Source organism: Macrobrachium rosenbergii, chromosome 56, assembly GCF_040412425.1.
Source record: "Macrobrachium rosenbergii isolate ZJJX-2024 chromosome 56, ASM4041242v1, whole genome shotgun sequence".
NCBI classification, from domain to species: Eukaryota; Metazoa; Arthropoda; class Malacostraca; order Decapoda; family Palaemonidae; genus Macrobrachium; species Macrobrachium rosenbergii.
Genome location: NC_089796.1, coordinates 13030539 through 13053355, shown reverse-complemented (window position 1 = coordinate 13053355; position 22817 = coordinate 13030539). Strand labels below are relative to the sequence as shown.

At 36.8% G+C, this 22817-nt stretch overlaps 1 protein-coding gene across 50 annotated transcripts in view; it reads left to right on the top strand.

The window, feature by feature from the left end:
• The first annotated feature begins 669 nt into the window (after positions 1-669).
• The window catches only part of LOC136836526 (prominin-1-like), a 420188-nt gene continuing 398040 nt past the window's right edge, over positions 670-22817 (top strand). For 37 of the 50 annotated variants that reach the window (XR_010852420.1, XR_010852417.1, XR_010852416.1 and 34 more), the window contains exon 1: positions 5737-5865. The gene's annotated coding sequence lies outside the window, so the exon portion shown is untranslated. Of the gene's footprint in view, positions 744-5736; positions 5866-22817 lie in introns of those variants that run through there. The other 13 variants (XM_067100941.1, XM_067100918.1, XM_067100911.1 and 10 more) reach the window with 8 other exon arrangements.

The window sequence follows — 22817 nt, the reverse complement described above, 5'->3', positions numbered from 1 at the left end:
ACATTGTTAACTCATTTAAGAAGCGTAGATAAAGACTTTTTTTTTTTTAACTATGAGAATGCTTTTTGGTGAAATGTTGTGGCCCTCTCAGATGGTCACCCTCAACCGGATATTGATAATGAGTCTTTGTTGCTGTGGAAACAACTCCAGTCATCAGGAAATATAGGGATTTTTAAGGCATTCAATGAATTGTAAAAAACTGCTCATAAATACAGATTTAATATCAATCTCACACATTAGTATAATGAATGTTTGAGTGAGTTACCATAAAATCAGTGGTCAAGGACGAATTTCATACTTTGTTTACAATTTGTCAGAGGCTTGCAAGTGCACTTGTAAATATTTTTGGTATTCAAGCATTCATTACTACTGACGTGACTAGTGGTTATCAACCTAAAAGTCTCGGTCATTTTCTGAAAAAAAATTTTTGAGTTTAATTTTCAATAAGTGAAGGCAGAATAACCACATGGTCACGCAACAAAAAAACTGCCATTTTAGGCAAAGACCTTAAATGCATTATTCTTTCACGTTTACCGCTTCTAGAGGAAATTTACAAAAATAATATTTTTTTTTTTTTTTTTTTTTGCAGAGCAATTATCGTGCTTATATCGCCTGTCATCTGGGTGCTAGTGGTCGGTGCGCTACACCCTTTGGCGTCTGTCGCCTGGCGTGAGTCATTTCCAACCAGTTCTGCTTAACGACCGCACGTAGTGTCATCTGGATGAACGAAATCGTACCTAATGGTGAGTCTAGACTTGAACGAGAATACTGTAGATGGTCGTTGTCGTAGATTGATTGGTCATTAGTAACCTTCATACAGAACTAAGTTAACACGCTTGACGTTGTGGTTTGTTACCAAAAACCAAAGAAATTTTGGTCTGGAATTTGCCGGTGGTCAAAAAACAAATAGCAAGTGAAGCACAAATGTGAAGCTGTGCTTTTTCTATTTGTGTTGTGGTTCCGTATGGTCTACAGCTCGTTCAATACGTAATATTAGCTTTTAACGCCGTAGTTAGGGGCATTTATAATCACAATTCCGTGTTGTCAGTTTTAATTGGGAGTCGATTTTTTTATTTCTATGTACAAAGTATTTCCTGATAGAAAAACTACGTCCAATAGGATTGTGTAGGATGGTTGTCACTTCATTGTGGTTTTAGAGCATTTTAAACAAAAACATGGCTTGTGTAACACTCCCTGGTCTGAGTGAAGTGGAAGACATTCTGCCCAAGTATTGTGCAAGTAAGATTAAATCATTGATAAGGTTGACATTTTTCTTTGAGCTCAAGGATTATTAGTAAGCTTCAGTCGTCATTAGAACAGGCCTGCAGTTTTTCAACCTTGTCATGTGATTAAACTCGCATCCAAGTAGGTATGTAAAAATGACCGCATTTCCAGTTCAAAACAGGTAGAACACAATTATGGGGATGGCATTGCGTGAACAGCTACAAATTACGATACATATTCACTGTTCACAAACGGAGAGGATGAAGCAGACTATGCGTACGAAAAAGATTCACTAAGCATACAAGAAAGGGATGGCTATCAGTACGAAATAACATGATTAGGCTTACAAAGCACACAAAAGCATTCGGCGGACGTGCGTTCGCAAGCACCGCTGACCCGGATTAACGATGTAGATGGGATTGAAACCTCTTGCATCCGTTCAAGTGGGAGCTTAAGATACAAAGGAAGCTCGTTGTTGAGTGATTCTGCGATATTATTATTATTATTATTATTATTATTATTATTATTATTATTATTATTATTACGACAAAATTTTCTAGAAGTTTTGTTCCTCTTGTGACAAAATTGTGGAACGACCTTCCCGAACCTGTAGTTATATCGTTGAAACTTAATTAAAATCTTGGTGCAAATACTTTCTTGTTGACCAAGCTGGTATAAGTCTCCTTTCATAATTTATTTATGTCTTCTTTTACTGTTTTACATTAGCTTAATAATAATAATACCCCGATAGGTGGGCAACAAACTATTGTGAATGTTCCTTATATTAATACTACTGATGTGAAAAGATGAATTGAGAATCAGAATTTATCATTTAAAATTTAAACACATTTAAACGATACCGAGAGAGAGAGAATGTGGCAAAATACTGATAGAAATTACTAATAATTAAAGACAAACATCGACCGAAATGTCATTACAAAACACATCATCAACCCTGACATTCACACTAAGCGGTATTCTAACTTTGACTTATTAATGTACGAAAGGTTATTACATCGTATATTTCTAGAACAATGGAGTCGTTTTTCTATCTTGAATGGGTATTTTAATAAGCGCCGTAATCCTGAATCTCGTCGCTCGCTTGTTATTTCAGTTATTCATAATTTTCTTTTGCACACATAAGCTTGCTTAGCAGGTTAATGGAAATACGTAGTTTAGGTAACATAGGATCCAAATCCTTTAGACTGAGGTATTAGTGCAGAGTTGAAGTTTGAGGAGAGGCAATGTTAGTCGGATTCCATGGAGCCAAAGTAGCAGCAGTCACAGTAATTGGCGTCACAGTGACTGTGGTCATTGAATAAGATATATAAATTCTGTGGGTATTATGACTAATAATAAATAACAAGAAGTGCAGAATCAAGGGAAGACGCACTTTAATTATCAGGGTGCACCGGATGTTTACGTTACGGCACTCAATAGGGTTCTCCGAATCAGTGGGCCCAGCCATGACATTTATTTCTCGATAATAATTATTATTCAAAATGCATAAATATACGCGTGGATTTCCGTGAATAAAATACCATTGTGTCAAAAAAGTGAATAACAGAGAATATGAGTCTAGCTAAAGCAACACCCACATACGTAAACGATGTAAATGGGAAAACAAAGAAAATGGTGCAGAGCGTTTCAAAAGCAGAGTTCTACGCTCGTTTGCGCTTTATACATTTGAAAATTATGGCGAAATTCCCATATCGGCTTCAGTATTTCCAATAAAGGAACAAAACAGAAAAGCATCCAGAGTAACCTTTTCTTTTTTTCTTAGCGACGATCCTTGACTATCGTATCCTCATCCTTTATTTATTTATTTATTTAATTTGTTTATTTATTTATTTTTGGAGGCCATCAGGCGAGCCCGTCACGGATGACAGTTCTACACAGAATTGAAATGTGATCTACAGTTTTATGGGCAATTTTATCCAGTGTACATGTGAACTTTTGTAATTCCTACATTTTTCCTTTATGGCTCAAACTTACGTTTGAATAACAATAACCTGGTTAATCTGGTAGATTTCAGAAAATGACTAGGCGGTCTGGGCACACTAGTTTTAAAGTAAAACTATCAGGGAGGGCATACACTTAATGGTTGGTTATCTCTTGTTATAAAACATTCTTTGAAGACGGCAGTTATATAGTCTAAAGTACACCGGGAATGTAATAATAATAATAATAATAATAATAATATCTTGGCGTGATATGCAAGAATAATCAACAAACACCAGACGCCACAAAGAGGTAGGGGCAAGCGCAGGCAGCAGCAAAAAACGCTGAGACAAAAACGTTAAATAATTTCGCATGAGATGTGGAAAAGTATATATCGTGATTAATGTATTACCCATAATGCATGCACATTCGCTGAAGACATGAAACAGCCCATAGGACCACGAAAACTGAGGAAGTTAAACATCTCTCCTGAAAGGCAGACAGGAGAAGGCTAACAGCCAACCAGCCCTCAGGGGAAGTAGACCATGCGACTGATGCTCTGAGAAAAGTAAACAAACCTTCGCAAAGTATACAAAACAAGGTTCCGTCCATCAGCCAGATGAAGAGATACGGTTTAGAGGAAGCTCTAAGCAGAACCCGTGAAGGAGTTTAGAAAGGACCTTGTTTAGAAGGTTTACAGACAATTTTGACCAACCTTGACAAACCCAATGAGGCAAACGACTAGGCTATCGGCCTAATATTGTCTGTATAATTAGTAAGCTGCGGATTCGTTTTCATGGTCGTTTTGGGACTTTGCTGTAAGGTTCATGAAGGTTGTAGCGTTGTTTACTATAAATACGCATGGTTTTGTGCATGCGCACGCGCGCACACACTCAAACATACAGTATATATATGTTACAGTCAACACGCGTAATCAGTCATTACGCGTAATGACTGAAATTTCAGTCATCACGCGTAATGCACTTAGGGACATTTGATCCCCAGAGCTAGTATTAAACACGGCGAAACATTTGACTTGAACCCGGCGAAACAGTGCAGGTGACTCACCGTTTCGCCGTGTTTAGTACTAGCTCCTGGGGATCAATGTTCCCCAAGTGCACATGCGGATGACTGAATGGTCATTACGCGTAATGACTGATTACGCATGTTGATTCTGTAACATATATATATATATATATATATATATATATATATATATATATATATATATATATATATATATAGTTATTGCGCAGGAAATTTTATTGAGATATAATGCGCATTGTGAACATCAGCATCAATAATTGCATGATAACGACTGCTTAATTTGATTTAAAACAGCATTCAGCGTTCACAGAAATTCAAATGTTTGTTAATTCAAAATACTGATGTCAGTACATTTGGCTTACCACAACTGATGTTGAAATAGTTGCATTATATATATATATATATATATATATATATATATATATATATATATATATATTTATTTATATATTCATGTGTATGTATACAGTATATATATATATATATATATATATATATATATATATATATATATATATATATATATTTAGATATGTCTTCTCAGTAATATTTTTCTAATGCTTGCATCTGCACAATATTATTATTTTATTATTATTATTCTGAGGTATTCTCTTTTCAGCTGGTCTGAAGATTTGCTTTAGACCGGAAAGGCAAGTGAGAAGCCCCTCACATCTTAAGACTCCTTAGGTATGCGGTATGGAACAGTTCCCTTCCAGGTAAAACTGTTTGAATTAATGACCAGAAACCCTCTTTTATATATATATATATATATATATATATATATATATATATATATATATATATATATATTATGCATATATACTGTATGTGTGTGTATAGATTTACAATTCCATGGGGTGGAAATTATTGAATCTACAGAAGTCATGTGTGATTTTCCTGAGAGATAAGACAGGTGCGTCAAATTTAGTAATGCGTATAGTCTGTAAGGAAGGGGTGAGATACATTGATTACTTCTAGATTACTCTCTATATTCTTGATTTCTGACACTAAATGTTTCAATATGGCGCGTAACTCTAAAGGCTCTCTAATTTGCATTAAGAAGGATCTCTTTAATTAAAACGTTTATTGGTTGCAGGTTTTTTTTTTCAAGGTGCTCGAGTTAAGAATTTTTTGGGTTACTGAATTTAATACCAAAGAGAGAAAACGGATATTTTTTTACTGAAAGATTTACATTCCTCCCTTGTAAGACATTCTTGGTTAGCTTAGAAAGGGTTTTAAATAGACGTTGCGTTGTATTCCCAAGTTCACAAGACTATGTATACGATTTCCAGGGAGAAGATACAATTGCGGAAAACGCATCCGATGACTGCGGCTCTAGGCAACATAATCATCTGTCGAGTCTCCGCGTTGTCAAACGTACGATGCGGAGGAGAACATTGCTATATTAAGTTTTGATTAAAGAGACAACCTGCAGTAGTGATAAATATTATTGATTATATCTGATAAGTGGTACCGTTTAGAAGTTTGAAGAGAAATATCCAGAAGCAAACAATGCAGTACGACAAGTTTTGCCACTAAATCGTTAAATTGTAAACAAGGGCCAGTTAGTCTTGGTGAGACTGTGATCCGGGAGGCAGTGTAAATATTTTTCCTATCGTTTTAAAAGGAATACAGACGAACCGGTTTATAAAGGTAAGTGAAGGTTTATTTCAGTTGTTTTACAATAAAAGAGGCACTTTTAGTGAAACAGCCACCCTTAGGTACTCAGGTGTTTTAAAATTAAACTAAAGCCCACTGATTTTTGTGCACCGGGTTGAGTGGTACGTTGTACCCCTGTATACCACAGCTGCTCTCTGTGATGAAGATCATCACTCTTTAAGACGGCCTACCATTCCATTCCAACCTGTTAAGTATTGTATTTTGCTGTGCTGTGGTTTTTTAAGGAAGCTCGTGGAAACTGCGAGGCTGCCGATAATGAAGGGCGACTGTCATTGATCATGTGGGAGGTAGCCAGACTCACGCTCATTCGGTCCACGTTCGTTAACACCAGCGAAGGAGGAAGAACAAAGACATCGAAACCGTGTATTAATGTTGTAGGAAAAGTATTAATGATTTATCGATTGGGTGAACTAGGCGAGTTTTTAGTCATTTTCTGACCTCAGCAGATGTCACTGCGTTAGGGGAGTCAGGGGGAGGGGGGGGGAGGTGGAAGAAGAATCGCTTGACATCGATGCTGGGCCGCGCAGAATCTCCCTTCCAGCATCTGAGGCAGTTGAAAGAGATACTAGTGTTGACTGAATTACAGGTGGTGTACTGCATATAATAGGCTATAATCTGATTTTTTCAATAGAGTTTATAGGCAGATACTGTATAGACCTAACCCGGCTTTGTGATATTGTGTAGCCGCCAGCAAGGTTTTCATCTTCAGTTGGTTATGAACCTAGGCCTAGTGTTCTCCATTTTTTTTTCCTGACAGTGGGTACAGTTTTAAACAGTTATATTTGATGTGTAATGGAATTTTGTAACAATATCGAACTTACAGAGGTTAGATAAATAAACGTTTTTAAGAGTTAATGGTATTATTGGAAATGATGATGAGATGTGGTTGAGCACCGAAGGCCTGTGCGTATTCCAAACATGACGGTGGCTAAAAATTTTGCGTAGATCCGGCCCTCCCCCATGTGAGCAAACATGAAAACCAGTTTTGAAACATTAATAATGATGGAGAGATTACCGAAGTATAAGGCTGACCACTAATTTTCCCACCCAAGTGTTTTTTTTTTCCCTTGTACAAGGTCGAGTATGTGTAAGTAATTAATGTCTAATACTCTGGTAGGTTAGTTTATCTGTAATTAATTACATATGCTACCTCTGCTTGTTTACAAGGCTTTACCTTCAAAGATCTCCTAATGTGATTTTGTAGCGGGAGTTTTTTTTTTTGTAATGTTGAGTGACGAGTGTTGTAACGTATGCCAAGTTTGAAAATTTTGACACAACTACTCCTCATTTTTAATATTTGGAAACAAAGTCTTACTAAAAAAATTTAAACAAAAATTTTTTTCTCTCTCTCTCTCTCTCTCTCTCTCTCTCTCTCTCTTCTCTCTCTCTCTCTCTCTCTCTCTCGGAGAGAGAGAGAGAGAGAGAGAGAGAGAGAGAGAGAGAGAGAGAGAGAGAGGAGGGAGGGCAGTGGGAGGGCAACACAATCCACACGCTGTGGAGACTGTTAATTAGACCAATTACAATATGGTTTCCTTACCAGCTATCCATTGCCAGATGATATCAACTTGAGTGTGGGCTATGTAGATTAAAAAAATAATAATGATGAAAACTTGCGTGGACCCCCTGACATGCTTGGCTAAAGCCATGAAACTAGTAGCTTCCGGCGTAGGCCTAACGATGTAATATTTTATTGTATGTAAATTCCGAGAGGAATTGTTAACAAGTATACCGATACCTTCATTTGTCCATCAATCCCACAATCCAAGAAATGAGATCAGAGTAGTTTGGCCCAACCAAATCCGTAACATAACCCCTCCGAAATTACTCGTGCGCCGTCTACTCTGTCAGCCTCTCCAGACTTGAAGACGTGATTCCCCGCTGGACCTACATCCTAACCGCTGAACGACCATTAGACATATTCAAACAGTTTAAATAAATTCCGGGGATATCATGGCAATCGAGTTTAGGTGTATTGCATCTGTTATTTTGTCCCAGTTCCAAATCAGTCAGGAACTTCCTTCCAGTACTGATGTTAAATCTGCTGTTACTAGAATACTTTAGTAGCTGCAGCAAATAATTTACGAGTACACACACGATAGTCAAACCGCCGAAAAATTCTCTCTCTCTCTCTCTCTCTCTCTGATGAATTAATGTTTAATCCTTATGGGGATAGGCCTCGACAAGGTAATCCCCCACCCCTAGAGTGATAGATCCAATCTTCATGTATTTCTCACGTTCTCTCCGTCATTCATTAATCATCTTGTAGGTATGATGCACTTAAGAAATGCAGTAAAGTGGCAGATGTTAACTTAAGGAGCTGGGAAAATTCGTTAAGTCTAAATTGCTAAACATTTTTATGAACAAGAGCCGAGGCGCAGCTGTTACTCTTAAGTGTTTTTTCCACCAAAGTTAAATTTCTCCTGCATGATATTCCGTACAATATTTTCGTTAATAATGAAGGCGTTTATGAAAATAGAATTCGATAATTTATGTTGTTTATCTTGCTTCTATAGGCGTAAGTATCGTAACGGGGACCCGTCCAGAATTTCATATTCAGCCAACAGCCCCTATTCATGCAAGTTTAAGGTAGTTTTAAATCATGTTCGTAACCCCTAAGTTTTTCAGGTAAACATGCATAAAGTGATGCTTTTCAAGTATTCATTATGCGTTGCGGATCATATTCATAAAGTCGATAGGTATAAAATAAATGATGTCCATTATTTTGAGAACTTGTTCGTCTTTGACATTCTTCGTGGCTGTCAGTCTTGACCTTGGGTTCGTTTATTGGTTTTCAATATAACCCCTTGAAACTCCTCGGACGCTTGACGTGAGTCGAAGAATCTTTCTACTACATTTTCAGGCGTAGGAATTTTTGCAAGGGATGTTTGATATAGGCTACTTTTACACAAGTGTCTGTCAGTATTCTCTCTTTCAAATACAGACTTCATTAGAGTGGCATTTTCTAGCGTATGAGCTCGCTCTCTGGCTACTCTGGTTTAGTGGCAACAATTCACAAACTAAGGAACCAGACCTCAGTAACTCTCGAAGCGGACGAGCAGGAACGGTATTGTAGCCGTGAATTAGGTTCCTACTATAGTAGTTGTCGGTCGACCGTTGTAGATGGTATCTGGGTTAAAGAAAACAAATGTGTAACATCAACACGTGCTATAGCCTATACAGAGTGTGTATATATATATATATATATATATATATATATATATATATATTACAAGTATATATATAATTCAGTCTCATTCAACATACTTTTTAATAATTTTGTTTATCTGTTTAGGGTACGTTAACATTATCCGACCGTGTCAGTCGCCGATTGTTCCGGGATTATCGTGCTATTGGAACGTGATAAGGGCTTCCTATCCTTTGCTGCCTTTGCTGAACTTTCACTGGTTCTTATGTGTTTTATTTTATAGCCATGCATTTCGGACCATTTTATCAGAAAGAAGTTGTTAAACGGCAGTCAGTTCTGTATTTGATTATAGACTGCTTGATATGAAATTGTGAAAGCGTCATTGATGTTTTTGGAACCACCTTATCAGCACAAGAGTAACGTTTTCGGACATTCATTGTTGAAGAATGGATACTCAGCTTTCAAGCGATGCCTCTATATATATAGATATATATAGGCAATAGTATATATATATATATATATATATATATATATATAATACCTCTTCACTCCAATCATGCGCATTTGTGCGCCACAGCTGACTAACTACCAGGCCCCGTTTATTTACTATTTAAGTCAACAGAGTGGCATCAACGGAATGTGCCTGATCGTTTATGCATACCGCAGTGATCGGTTTTTACCACTGAATGATGAAAAGGTTTGATACTGACGTGCATGGGCAGCGAACTTCTCTCTTTGCCTGTCCCTATTCACTCAGTTGATCAGTCTGTCTCCCCTCGCTCCTGTGGGCTACTCCATTCTTCCCCTCTCCCACAACCTTTCTCTTCCCCCATATACTTTTCTTATTCCGTCCGGATCTGGATGAGGGCATTGGTTTTTGTTTGTACAGTGAATTTACGGGGTGCTCTGTTAGGAAGAGCCCATGCTGGCATAACGCCAGCTTAATCATAAGTTGATTCTCACACATTAGAATGATTATTAATGCAGTTGCAATCCCACTTTTTTTATTTACAAAGTAAGTGACCCAAAGGAAGCGAAGTAATTACCTTATAGATAAGTGATAAAGATTTTAGTTCCTTGTTTGTTATCGTGTTTGATTTTGGGTTCATACACTATTCGGAAGTGAGAAGTAAACTGGACACTTTTTTTCATAAATAGATCGGTTGTTTTAAGTCGATTTGATACAACAGCATGAAATCTTTGCTTCATTTTCGCATTAGATCAGCCTTGTTCTTTAGCCTTGTCGAAGTTTGCCTTTCGAAAGGGCGCGTTCCGGAGAGATGCAAGTTTTCCTTTGTGTTCTGTTTCGAAGTATCTTGGATGCCCGTTTTCAGGATGGCAAAATTCTGGCTTCGACTCTTACTCTAATGTACCATGAAAATTATAAGTTTACCACGTGTTTAGGATAACATATAATGTCCTTGAATGGTGGGAGATGCTTGGTGGTTTGTTATTGAAATTTAATTTCTCTCTCTCTCTCTCTCTCTCTCTCTCTCTCTCTCTCTCTCTCTCTCTCGCGGAAGCAGTTTTATTTAAAAGCGACGTTTTCCAGAACACATTAGGCGCCATTATTCTCTTCTGCGGAACATTCGTCTTCATCTCCGGTGGTTTATTTATGGTCCTGTTTTGTACACATTGAGCAATCCATCTGCTCCTTTAGGGTTTAGAATGAATCTAGTTCATTCGTTCAAACGTTATCTCAGATTTCGGAAACGTTTACGTAATTCATACCTCTCTCTCTCTCTCTCTCTCTCTCTCTCTCTCTCTCTCTCTCAGAGCTCTTCGTTTGGCGAGTCGGTTGAGCTGTGGACTAGCACTCGCTTGGCCCAAGTTCGAGTCTCCGGCCGGCTGATGAAGAGTTAGAGGAATTTACTTCTGTGATAGAAATTCATTTCTCGCTATAATGTGGTTCGGATTCCACAGTAAGCTATAGGTCCCGTTGCTAAGTAACCAATTGGTTCTTAGCCACGTCAAATAAGTCTAATCCTTCGGGCCAGCCCTAGGAGAGCTGTTAATCAGCTCAGTGGTCTGGTAAAACTAAGGTATACATTTTCTCTTCTCTCTCTCTCTCTCTCTCTGAGGGCGAGGAAAGGATCGTATAGGTTGGTTGTGTATCCGTATTGATGACACAGAAAGGCCTCGACGAGGTAACTCTCAACCCACCGGAATGTGAAATCCCTCTTTCTCTCTGTATGTGTGTGTGTGTGTGTGTATGTTAAGCTTGGAATAATTTGGTTTAGAAGAGGTTTAGTAATTTAAATCGCTGTTGTGTAGTATTTTAGATGGAATGGCTTATTTCTTGGATGGTTGGAACCATGTTTATTTTCCGTTACATTTATCATCTCATTACCAATTCCTGTCTCATTTTTGGAAGTCATGAACGCCGGCATTGTAATTTTCTCTTGAAATTCAAGCGTTTTATTATGTGTACTATCTAATAAAAATTGCTAAGTCTCATCGTGAATATGAATAATGTAATATTATTGGTTATTTATAAAATGTCTAAGGTAGAATTCTTGATGCTGTAATAACTATCATGGAAGCTTTGAATAGTTTTCTCTCTCTTATCTCTCTCTCTCTCTCTCTCTCTCTCTCTCTCTCTCTCATATATTTATATATATATGTATGTGTGTGTGTGTGTTTGTGCATTAATGTACCTATGTATCTAGAATTATGCCCGTAACAGAGAATGGTTTCAGGAATCACAATAAGGAATTGGAACTTAGGAGAACATTAACATAGCGTAGTTTTTATTGTTTATTATCACTTGATGTTTCGATACTCATGGTATCATTTTCAAAACTATTTAAAAAAAGCCGTAAAACACGTCTGCGACATAGACAATGCAAATGAGTATTTATCTTAATTTGATTAAGGTTTTTTAATCGACCCATCATTCCTGTTGTATATATTGTAAATGTGTCTTGCCATGTAAATGTGTCTTGCCATATTTTGTGAATGCGTTTAACCTTTTATTTTTTACATATTGCATTTTCTGATATGTCAGGTAAATATGTTTAATCTCATTCCACGAATCATTGTTTTAGATTTTTTATTTTATTCTACTATATTTTGTGTTATCATTTTTGTTCTTCTCACTCCTTCAGTGTTAAAATATAAATAAGAATTTGCAGTGTTAGCGCACTCTCTCTCTCTCTCTCTCTCTCTCTCTCTCTCTCTCTCTCTCTCTCTCTCTCTCTCTCTATAGGCTATATATATATATATATATATATATATATATATATATATATATATATATATATATATATATATACATATATATATTGTGGAGAATTAGTTCGTGATTAGATTCGTGCTTGTGCATTTTTGCTTCCGTGCGCTTATGTTCGTGTTGTTTATGACTGCAAAGACTATTTCCTCCGATGTCTTGCTAGTTCTGAATTTCTGTGTATTTGTGTTTTTGTTTCTTTCTTCGATTTCTTGGTATGTGTTTGAGAATTTCTCTCTCTCTCTCTCTCTCTCTCTCTCATATATATATTATATATATATTATATATATATATATATATATATATATATATATATATATATATATATATATAGAGAGAGAGAGAGAGAGAAGAGAGAAAGAGAGAAGAGAGAGAGCAAGAGCAAGGGTATTGAGGTTAAAATATTTATGTATTTCATTTTCCTTAATGTTTTGACTTGAATTACTTTCATTGTGCGGTTATGAACCCGCGTTTATATGTAGGTTACCCCCACCCCACGCCGCGCTTTGGTGCCAGGTTTGCGATCCGCCAGCTGGAGATTCGCCTTCTCTTTCTGGGTCGTCGCTGGAGACGGGGTTCCTTTTGGGTACGAAATATCCTGGAAGGTGCGAGGATCATTCGGGGCTTCGCAGATGAGTGTTATCAGCACGCGGGGGTTATCAAAACCCCTATCTGCGGAGAAAAGAAACGGTAGCTTCCTGACTGGGAAAAAATTCGCTAAGGGCATCATCGTTCTTGTTTTGCCACGGAAAAGTGCTGGATGCTATTATAATCTTATTGTTAATTAAGGAAATCTGTCTTTTGTATTTGACGAAATGACTAAGTTTATTGCCTTGATATAATTGTCCTCGTTGGGAAGTGTTATTGGTCTCTATGTGAAACGATTTCATATAAGATCCGTTGTGCCTCACTCAACCTAAGCAGTGAAAAGGGTACAAGGTGCTTAGCTCACGGTGGTAGGTTGCAGTTATGGGAAAGAACGGATTTAATAACGTAGCAGCGGCGCTGAATGGGCCCCTTTCCCTTAGTGTTGTGCCGTTCTTATATTCATTCTTTTATCAGAAGTCTTTACGAAAACTGGAAGCTAACACCCGAGAGATTAGTCTACTCATGAACATATATAAAATAACCTAATTTAGCATAGTTAGTTTGTTTATTAGCTACCCAAAGATAGTCAGTGAAGTAAAATCTAAGTTTTGGTATCGTTATCCAAAACGTTTCCCGAGAATTTTAAGTTGAAAACAAGGACGCTGGTGCGAAGGCCCTTACCTAGAATTGTAAGCGTAACTCGTGTCTTGCAGTCAACTGGGCCCTCGCTTAATTGCCTGCTTTCAGTCACTGTAATCTGCCATGCATTGTCTGTCACGTTTCAACGTTCTTTGTGCTGTTCGTAGGAAAAGCCCCAGCTAGGTGCATAGGTGCCTTCATTGCAATAATGATCCTGCCGTAATGAAGGTAAGGTGCAATTGCTTGGTGATGAATGTTAGTAGGGAAAAATGTCGAGTAAAATTAGTACAGAAGTTTGTGCCACTTTCAAGTAGTCTTCAATTTTTAAAGATACAGCTCCAGCAAAGCGGCCTTCAATATTATACTGGTCATGCCTGTTGATAAGGCAGTAAGCCTTGGTATAAACTGCGTATGTGGAATATTGTAGATATTAAAAGTCATCCATGTCTCTTATTTGAAGGGTAACTACATGACTCATGAAAGTGTAAATGCTAACATTACTTGAAAGTGTATACGAGGAGACGGAATCTTGTTAGAAAACGTGATTTAAACAGTTACTCTGAACTTTGAATTAAATTAAACTAAGAAAGGGGTCTGAGAGCGTCGCCTGCTACAAAAAAAAAAAAAAGATCCTTCAATAGGTATGGGAATTTATGTAAGATTGTAAGATCGTGTTACGTTGAAGTATATAAGCGTTACTATGTTTTTAACAAATGTGGAAAGTCTTGACACTAAAAGTGCACAATGCCGAAAAATACTGAGTAAATGCGCCAGTGCATAGATTTATTGGTTACAGTTTAATATGTAAAGAAAGAATCTTATATAGTTATATAAAAATGTGGTTAAACCTTCATTTTATGAAATGTAAAATAACAAATTCGATATAGGCTATATAATTATGCGAGGGTAGCCTCGTTTTGAATGGTTTGTATTATGATGTAGCATACGATAATTAAAAATATTCTTACTATAATGTAGATTGTGTAAACTGCTTAAAAAAAGTCAGTTTCATTAAGGATGAAAGACGTTGTGCAACGTAAACTCTTTTGGGCTGCAGGTACCCCATGATTCAAATGACGCCCATTATTGCTTAGGCTAACGACCTAGTCTTTAGGAGCAAATAATAATGTCAGTAAGTGGGGAGTGGTACTGACATAATAGATGACCACGCGTCTTGTTTGTTATTGACCATTTAATTTTTACGTTCTTAAATCATGCGGACAAACGCCGGTGTGCTGTATTTGAGCAGACTTTTGTGCTGTATTTCAGCAGACGACAGTTCATTGCGTGTAAAGTCCCAGTGACATTAAGACGATTATAAGAAAGCGTATTTAGGCGATGGCATCTCATTTTTAAGATACAAGAATCCTTAAAATACAAATCACCCAGGCAAATTGTGCTTACCCTTTGTCTTATTCCTTAATTTAAGCCAGATTGTATCGTTCCATATTGAAGTCAAGGTGTGAACCCATGGTAGCTGTAAAATGTACTCGGAAAATCAAGGTAAATAATTAAAAAGAGTCATAATGAATATTCTGTTGCCGAGTATTTCGTTTTCCTTTGTCCTCTTGCCTGGGAGGCCGTTCTGATGCGTAGAAAATGCAATCGATTAGGTAGGTGCAGTTCCAGGGTTCACACACACGAGATCAGCAGCTGGGGTATTTGGATACAGAGTATGAGTTAGGAGGGCGCCGGTGTGTAGGAATTGTCGAAAGCAGAGAAAGGAGAGAGGGAAAGGGAGGGGGTCCGAGAAATGGGGAGAACCTCACTCAGTGGTGGCAGAGGCAGTGTCAGGCCGGCGTAGAGCTGCTACATGAATGGGGAGGAATCGATACGAGCGCCGTACTGTCTGCCGGTGCCTGAAGGGAGGGGGAGGGTGGGAGGGAGGAAGGGAGAGAAAGTGAGAAGCTAAGAGAAAGTACTTCCTTGATACATGCCGGCACCGGCTTGGTACTTCCACCTTACAACATCCCCGACGTACCTGCTGTTGATTTGCATCGCCGATGAATAGAGGTTCTCTCCGGAGAACCAATTAGGGTATCACGTTTGTTATTGATCATGCTAGCTTAGTGTCTAGGCTCAGGATGCCTCTCTCTCTCTCTCTCTCTCTCTCTCTCTCTCTCTCTCTCTCTCTCTCTCTCTCATTTGCAAGGCTGTTGTGTGCTATGAGGCGTTTCCAGGATTTGGCCACAGCAGCAGGGTGAATGACCTAGGCACCGAGCGAGGGCGTCCTTCTCCATCGGAGTGTCCTTGGATCAAGATCTGGAAAACTGCATCAATTGAAAGACGTTTTGGGATTCCTTTTGATAAAGATGCCTCGAAATCATCTGTGCACATTACCTCAAACCTCAAGGACATTTTCTTTTAAATTTGGCCGCTTTATCAGTAGGAATATGCTGTAGAAGTTTTATGGGAGAAAATGTTGGGCTAATAAATAACATACAAAGCGTAAACTTGAGAGAACTCAATGAATTTGATTTGATAAGGTCATTGATATTTATTTGCGGAGGTTCTACTAGCCACTTGAAGTAAGTGTAGTTAAGATGGAGTATGTTATAATCACTTGGGCATTTTAATGGTTAATTGTAATTTGCTGTAAGAGAAAATAAGAGAAATCACTTTCCTTGCTAACCATTTTGCTTCAGCGTAAAAATCTGTATAAAGCAAAAAAATGTTGATGCTAAAAGCTTATATAAATAGGCCTCTCTCTCTCTCTCTCTCTCTCTCTCTCTCTCTCTCTCTCTCTTCTCTCGTAGGCGTGTGTCAGTAAAGCTTTTGTCCTGGGCTGCAACAAAGCCCAGCCTCTTCCCCCTCCCCTCCCCCCTTTTTTCTGTGATATTCCAGTGCTCTGTTCCACTACGCGGTCCACAATGGGTGTCGTTCACTTGGCATTGATCTTGGGGAGTACCTTTGAAAACGGACCTACTGGGTTACTTTAGCCCAGTGCATGGTGGGTTCTCTTGTCATACCCGACAGAGTGCTCCTTTTCTTATGATTTTATTATGATTATTTGGAAGAAATAGTATTGGATATTGAACGTGATTTATGTGACTGCCATATCTGAAACTTTTAATAACAGAATGACAAAGGTAACAAGATTTAACAGATTGATCAGAATTCAGTTTTTTCTTATAAGCTGGAAAACCATGAAAATGAAAGTTTTAATTCTTCTAAAAAAAATTTTTTTTAATTGCCCCTTAATAAAAGACAAAAAGTCCTAATTCTAGAGAATGTTACTTATGTCTCTAGTCGTCTTACATCACGATTGAGAGGCAAACGTGATACAGGAAATTTCCAAGTTGTAACGTAGTAAAAGTAATTTTTTTATATAGAATTCAGAAGGACATTAGTGAGTTGGGAATTGCCTTTCAGAATATTAAATCTGAATGCAATTTTTTTGAAGTTTTTATTTTCAATCTTATGAAACTGAAGAACGCCACTTAAGTAACCATAATGGAGAGGAATGTCTCCAAATTATGCCTCTTGGTGCTTTCAGGACACACTTGACTGCCATTTTCCAGCATCATCGTAGCTGCATTTCGTCTTAATGGGAACAATGAAGGGATCATTGTGATGGTGCGGGTAGAAGGCCATTGTTGAAAGAGAGAGAGAGAGAGAGAGAGAGAGAGAGAGAGAGAGAGAGAGAGAGAGAGAGAGGTGGGTGGGTGGGTGAGATATGAGATGATAGAAAACACATTGTATTTATATATATACTTATGCATATATATGTGTGCGCTAGAGACGTGTATATATATATATATATATATATATATATATATATATATATATATATATATATATATAATATATATATTATATTTTCTAAAGAGCTAAGTTAACTCGATAAGATATGGGTACCTTGGGACTGAAAAATTGTGGAAACTTGCAAAATATTCAAGTAGCCAGAGAGGTATCCGCTTTAAAAATATAACAGTGAAAGTTAGGCACAGAAATGACAAAGTATAACTGACATAATAAGGGGCTCTTCTGATGGACGAAATTAGGTCCAATAGGAGTGATTCCAAAAGAAAACAGAGCGATTGAAAGGATAAAGTCTTTTATTGGGCTAGACGGACTCAATTTGCTTTGTAAATGAGAAATCTGGTTAGAAGGTATTTTTCACTTATGTATATATTGCCTCTTGAATTATGAGACCAGCACTTGCACTTTTTGATCTTTCAAGACGTGTTTTCTATGTACTACTGTATTTTTCGAGTATGTTTTCTGTGTTTGCATTATTTTTCAAATATATTTTCTTTACATTTATTATTTTTCAAATATATTTTCTTTACATTTATTATTTTTCAAATATATTTCATTTGCACTGTTTGATTTTTAAAATATATTTTGTATTAAGAGTATTAATGTAGCTACTGCTTTAGAAGATGTAAGATATGCAAGATTTAGCCTATATGCTGTTCATGATTTTAGGAGACTCATCTGTTGTTGACGGGTGTATGGCATTCTGAACACATGCGGGTGCATTAATGAGAGAGAGAGAGAGAGAGAGAGAACATTTTTATTGTCATGTAATGTTGATTTACAATTATGGCACTCTTAAATATTTGCTATGTATAACTGAGTATAAACATATTTTAGTTAACACGGAAAAATTAATTGCAGTATCGACAATCATTTTAACCGGAAAATCAAAATTTAGTAGAATTCTAATTCTAGGAAAAAACAGTTTCTTAATTTTCAACGGTTTCGTGTCTGTCAGTCGAATTTTTTTAAAACAAGTTCGTATCGCCAATCAGCCGCATCCAAATCTAGTTATTCATTTACTGGTCCCAGCACCGTAGATCAACCACAAAAACGAGTAAGTATCAGAAACTAAGAGATCCCTTGCACAGCACAATTAAGTATATATAAATGTAGTCATTCATATAGTAAATATATTACGGTATTCTATGTTTCAGTAATTTGATTTTGTACGATAAATATGTGTGCCACGTGAGTTTCATTCCTGAACGGACTCTGCAGTGGAGCAGCAAAATTCGCAATTATTCGTCCCTTTGTTCACAGTTAGGGTCTTGTATCAGGTCTCGCTAAATGTTATACAGTATGTGGCCAACTGAATTTGCTTAATGTATGGATGAGGATAGTGTCATTAAGCATCAGAGGCTGAGAATGAGTGTGGATGTTTGCTAGAATTGGAGAATTAATTTTTGTTCAAAATTTGAGGATGATTTAGAGTATTGAAGTAAAATTCTACTTGTGACTGAGGAAGAGATTTTTAGAATTAAGATATAGCTTTTTGCATTGTTTGATTAGGATTTCATTCTTAGTAAAAAGATATTCAGTCATATTCCATATCAGATCTGCCCATTTTTCCATTATAACTGACAGCCACAATTGGCTGTTTCCGTATGGTTATTGTTTTTCCGTGGAGATCTGCTTTCTCCACGCCTTTATCTTTTTACCATGAATGACCTTCAAGTCAGGGATCTGTATTCTTTTTTTCTCTCCATACTCTCGATATTGTTCCATGTATTCCCTTCACGTCCATGCTCTTACCCTCTTGAATGGAGAGGATTCTACTCTTTACTGATAACCCTTTTTTAGTTTTCTGAAAAGAAAACTGTTGTGCCGGCTTTGTCTGTCCGTCCGCACTTTTTTCTGTCCGCACTTTTCCTGTCTCCCTCAGATCTTAAAAAACTACTGAAGGTAGAGGGCTGCAAATTGGTATGTTGATCATCCACCCTCCAATCATCAAACATACCAAATTGCAGCCCTCTAGCCACGGTAGTTTTTATTTTATTTAAGGTTAAAGTTAGCCATAATCGTGCATGTGGAAACGATATATAGCCCATGCGACCACCGGGCCGTGGTTCAAGTTTCATGGGCCGCAGCTCATACAGCATTATACAGAGACCATCGAAAGATAGATATATTTTCGGTGGCCTTGAGTATACGATGTACAGAAAACTGTTTCTTTGGCGCATTTTTTACTTGTTTCGTCTTAGCCCCCCTCAAGCTCCCTCTTCATCTTTCGTAAAACAATATAGGCTAATATAATTAATTGAATACGGATATGAATACTCTGGGCGGGGAAGGTGAGGGTTTTGTTTAAAAGCTTCCAAGATCATTATCTAAATATTTTTTCCGTTTTGCGCTTATCTCCACAGTGATGATTTGCATGTTCAAATGAAAACCGTCTGTGATATGTCAGTATTTTCAACATAGAAATTATCAGTGTTACGTCTGTGAAGGACAAGAGGTTGGGCATGATCTTTCTAGATGGTGCATGTGTGTCTCCTCTGAGCAGCGCATTCGGATTTATGCGGGGACGTTTTGTTTTTATTGAGTATTGGTCTCATGTTAGGGAGAGACTTGTAATAATTAACTTTGTAATAATTCAATATGTTCGGCAAGGTTGAATACTACCTTGTTCTCTTGGTCCTTTTTTTACTGTGGTCTGCTTAGTTGTCTCTTTTTCCTATTTAAATTATACTTGGTTGCTCTGAGGTATCATTGGAAATATTTTTGGATTTTCTTTTCTTGTTCTAGAAAAGTGCAAGAGAATTTGTGTACCTTTGAATATCTTGACTTTTATAAAAATGTTGGCTTGTTGATCCTGAGATATAGTTATATATATTCTGATGTGTCATGAAATATTAAGAGCTATACTGTGTTTATTGCTTTCCTGTTGTATGTTTGTTAATTTCTGTAAGGTTGCTAACGTCCGTTTGATGATGATGTTATTTTTTAGACCAGAAATTGGTCAGGATGTCTAATATGTTTATGATTATTTATGATTTTGTATAATAGGTTGGTTATGTAAGATTTGAGTTTAATATCTGGCGTTTTATGTTTATGGTTTGGGCCTTTTCTTCTCTCTGCTGCTGTGATTATTAGGCCCAGTTGATTATATAGTTTTTTTATGGTGAGGTGGTCTGGGATTACCTCAGGCGTTCTCAAGTAACTTCTTGATTGTCCAAGTCATGCTTCACAATCCCAGACGCTGTGTGGATGTCACAAACTCGAAGGTCAACCGGTTCGCACGATCATTCATATACCATTCACTTTGAGAAGTTTGTGGAACAATCTCCTTTAGGTATTAACTGAAGCTTCCAGCCTTTTTCTGTTCAAGAGTAGGTAACTGGGAGTTATCAGGTATAGCGATCGCTTTGCCAGAGTTGGGTTTGTTGATACTTCAGAGAGAGACCTGGATACCTCATTTCTTAGATGAATATAGCCTAGGCCCACTGTATTTTGTGGTTAAATTCTACCGTCTGTGTTTTCCTATTTGTTGGGGATATTGCCACTGATTAGTAAAAAAACAAAATAAAACCAACGGTACAGAACTTGATTTTCAACTTTTTACGTGTAATACTGTGCTGGTATCCTAATTCTCCTTATTGGGATAAATGTTGTGGGTGACTTGGGAAGCGTTAAAAGTGCTTTATGGAGAAAAAGTTGGAAAGGAACTCTCGATTTGAGTGGGGCTTTTGGAAATTGAGTCCCCTTGTTTTTCGCTCTTTCCATATGTACTGCATCTTTTTACGGTACTAATAATTACGTGTTCTTTTTACGTCTGCAGTATAATAAGTGTCCCGCCATTATTTTATTAGTGTAACTATCATTATATATTCCACCGGATAAGTAACTGGTTAGATAAGCTAGAATGGAACCTAGTAAAATCTCAGTTTTTCACTGTCATATGTTTAGTTCCATAACACTCTGGAAAGTCTAGAAAAAATGCCTCAACATTTTCACAGATTTTATATATATATATATATATATATATATATATATATATATATATATATATATATATATATATATATATATGAATGTGTGTGTGTGCGTGTGTTCTTACGACTTGTGTTAGGCTTCAATAAGACGAGATGGTTTAGATTCCAGATTCTTTAATTTACAAAATTAAAGGACACGAGTAGCGAGAATATATATACTCTGGTGAAGTTGTGTTTCTGTTTTGTGATATATGTAGCCTATCTATGTGTATATATATATATATATATATATATATATATATATATATATATATATATATATATATATATATATATATATATATATATATATATATATATATATATATATATATATATATATATATATATATATATATATATATATATATGTGTGTATATATATATATATATAAGTGAGAGAGAGAGAGAGAGAGAGAGAGAGAGAGAGAGAGAGAGAGAGAGAGAGATTCTCACTATTCCCACCAGGAACATCTCACATTTCCCCTTTATTCGTGTCCTGCCCCCCTTGTGTGAGTGGTGCATTCTTGACATGTTGAATCGCTGGGCGTAAGTGGCTGCGGTCGTAAAGAATCGTGTTATGAAGCATCTATTTTGTCAGGTCGGACCAGCATGTAGAATTTTCTGTTGTGCCACATCTCTCGGGAACTCCTCCCTGGTCAGTGTTGCTTTTATTTTGTCCCCTGTGACGCGTCTCGTTGGGATTTTTATTGAGCTTATCTGTACTTTCAGTGTATTAGGTTTATATATTTGTTATTTGATTAATTGATATATAAGTTTAATCGGGTAAGTGTGTAGGCTAAACTGATTTATATGTAGTGAAAAAATATTTAACAGAAGTCTTCGTTGTACAGTTCCCTCCAAGATTCTTTGGATCTTAGTATCACGTACAAGTTATGCCACTAATGAGAGAGAGAGAGAGAGAGAGAGAGAGAGAGAGAGAGAGAATGACGTTGTCCCCTGTATTTTAACCTTAATACCAAAGGGTTTGTCTTTCTTACAGTTGAACTTGTCAGTATTACAATTATCTCATAGCCTACATAATGGAGAGAGAGAGAGAGAGAGAGATATTTAGATGCGCTATAGTCGCATGCCGCCCGGAGGCCAAAGTACAGTTAAGGTGACCCCTGCCCTGAGTAGGTCTTGGTAGCAACCAACCCCCATCTCAACCATCCCGAGGAATACTTCCTGCCCTACTCTCATTTCAAATGCGTTATTCTCTCTCTCTCTAGTCTCATGCCTCTCACAGTATAGTTTTCATTTTGCAGCTAATCCAGAATTTAGTGTTTTAGGTGTTGTCTCCTGCCCGATGAACCAATCGGTTATTTGCTATATTTTCCTGAAAATTAGGTATTGGTAGCAATTATTTATCTCAACCATATATATATATAGGAATATATATATATATATATATATATCATTTATCAAATATATTATTATATATATCTATATACATATATATTTTATATTTTCATATTATATATATAGGCTAATATGAATTAATAGTGTTTTATATGGCCTTGTATATATTATATATATATATATATATAATATGAATATAATATATATATATATATATATATATATA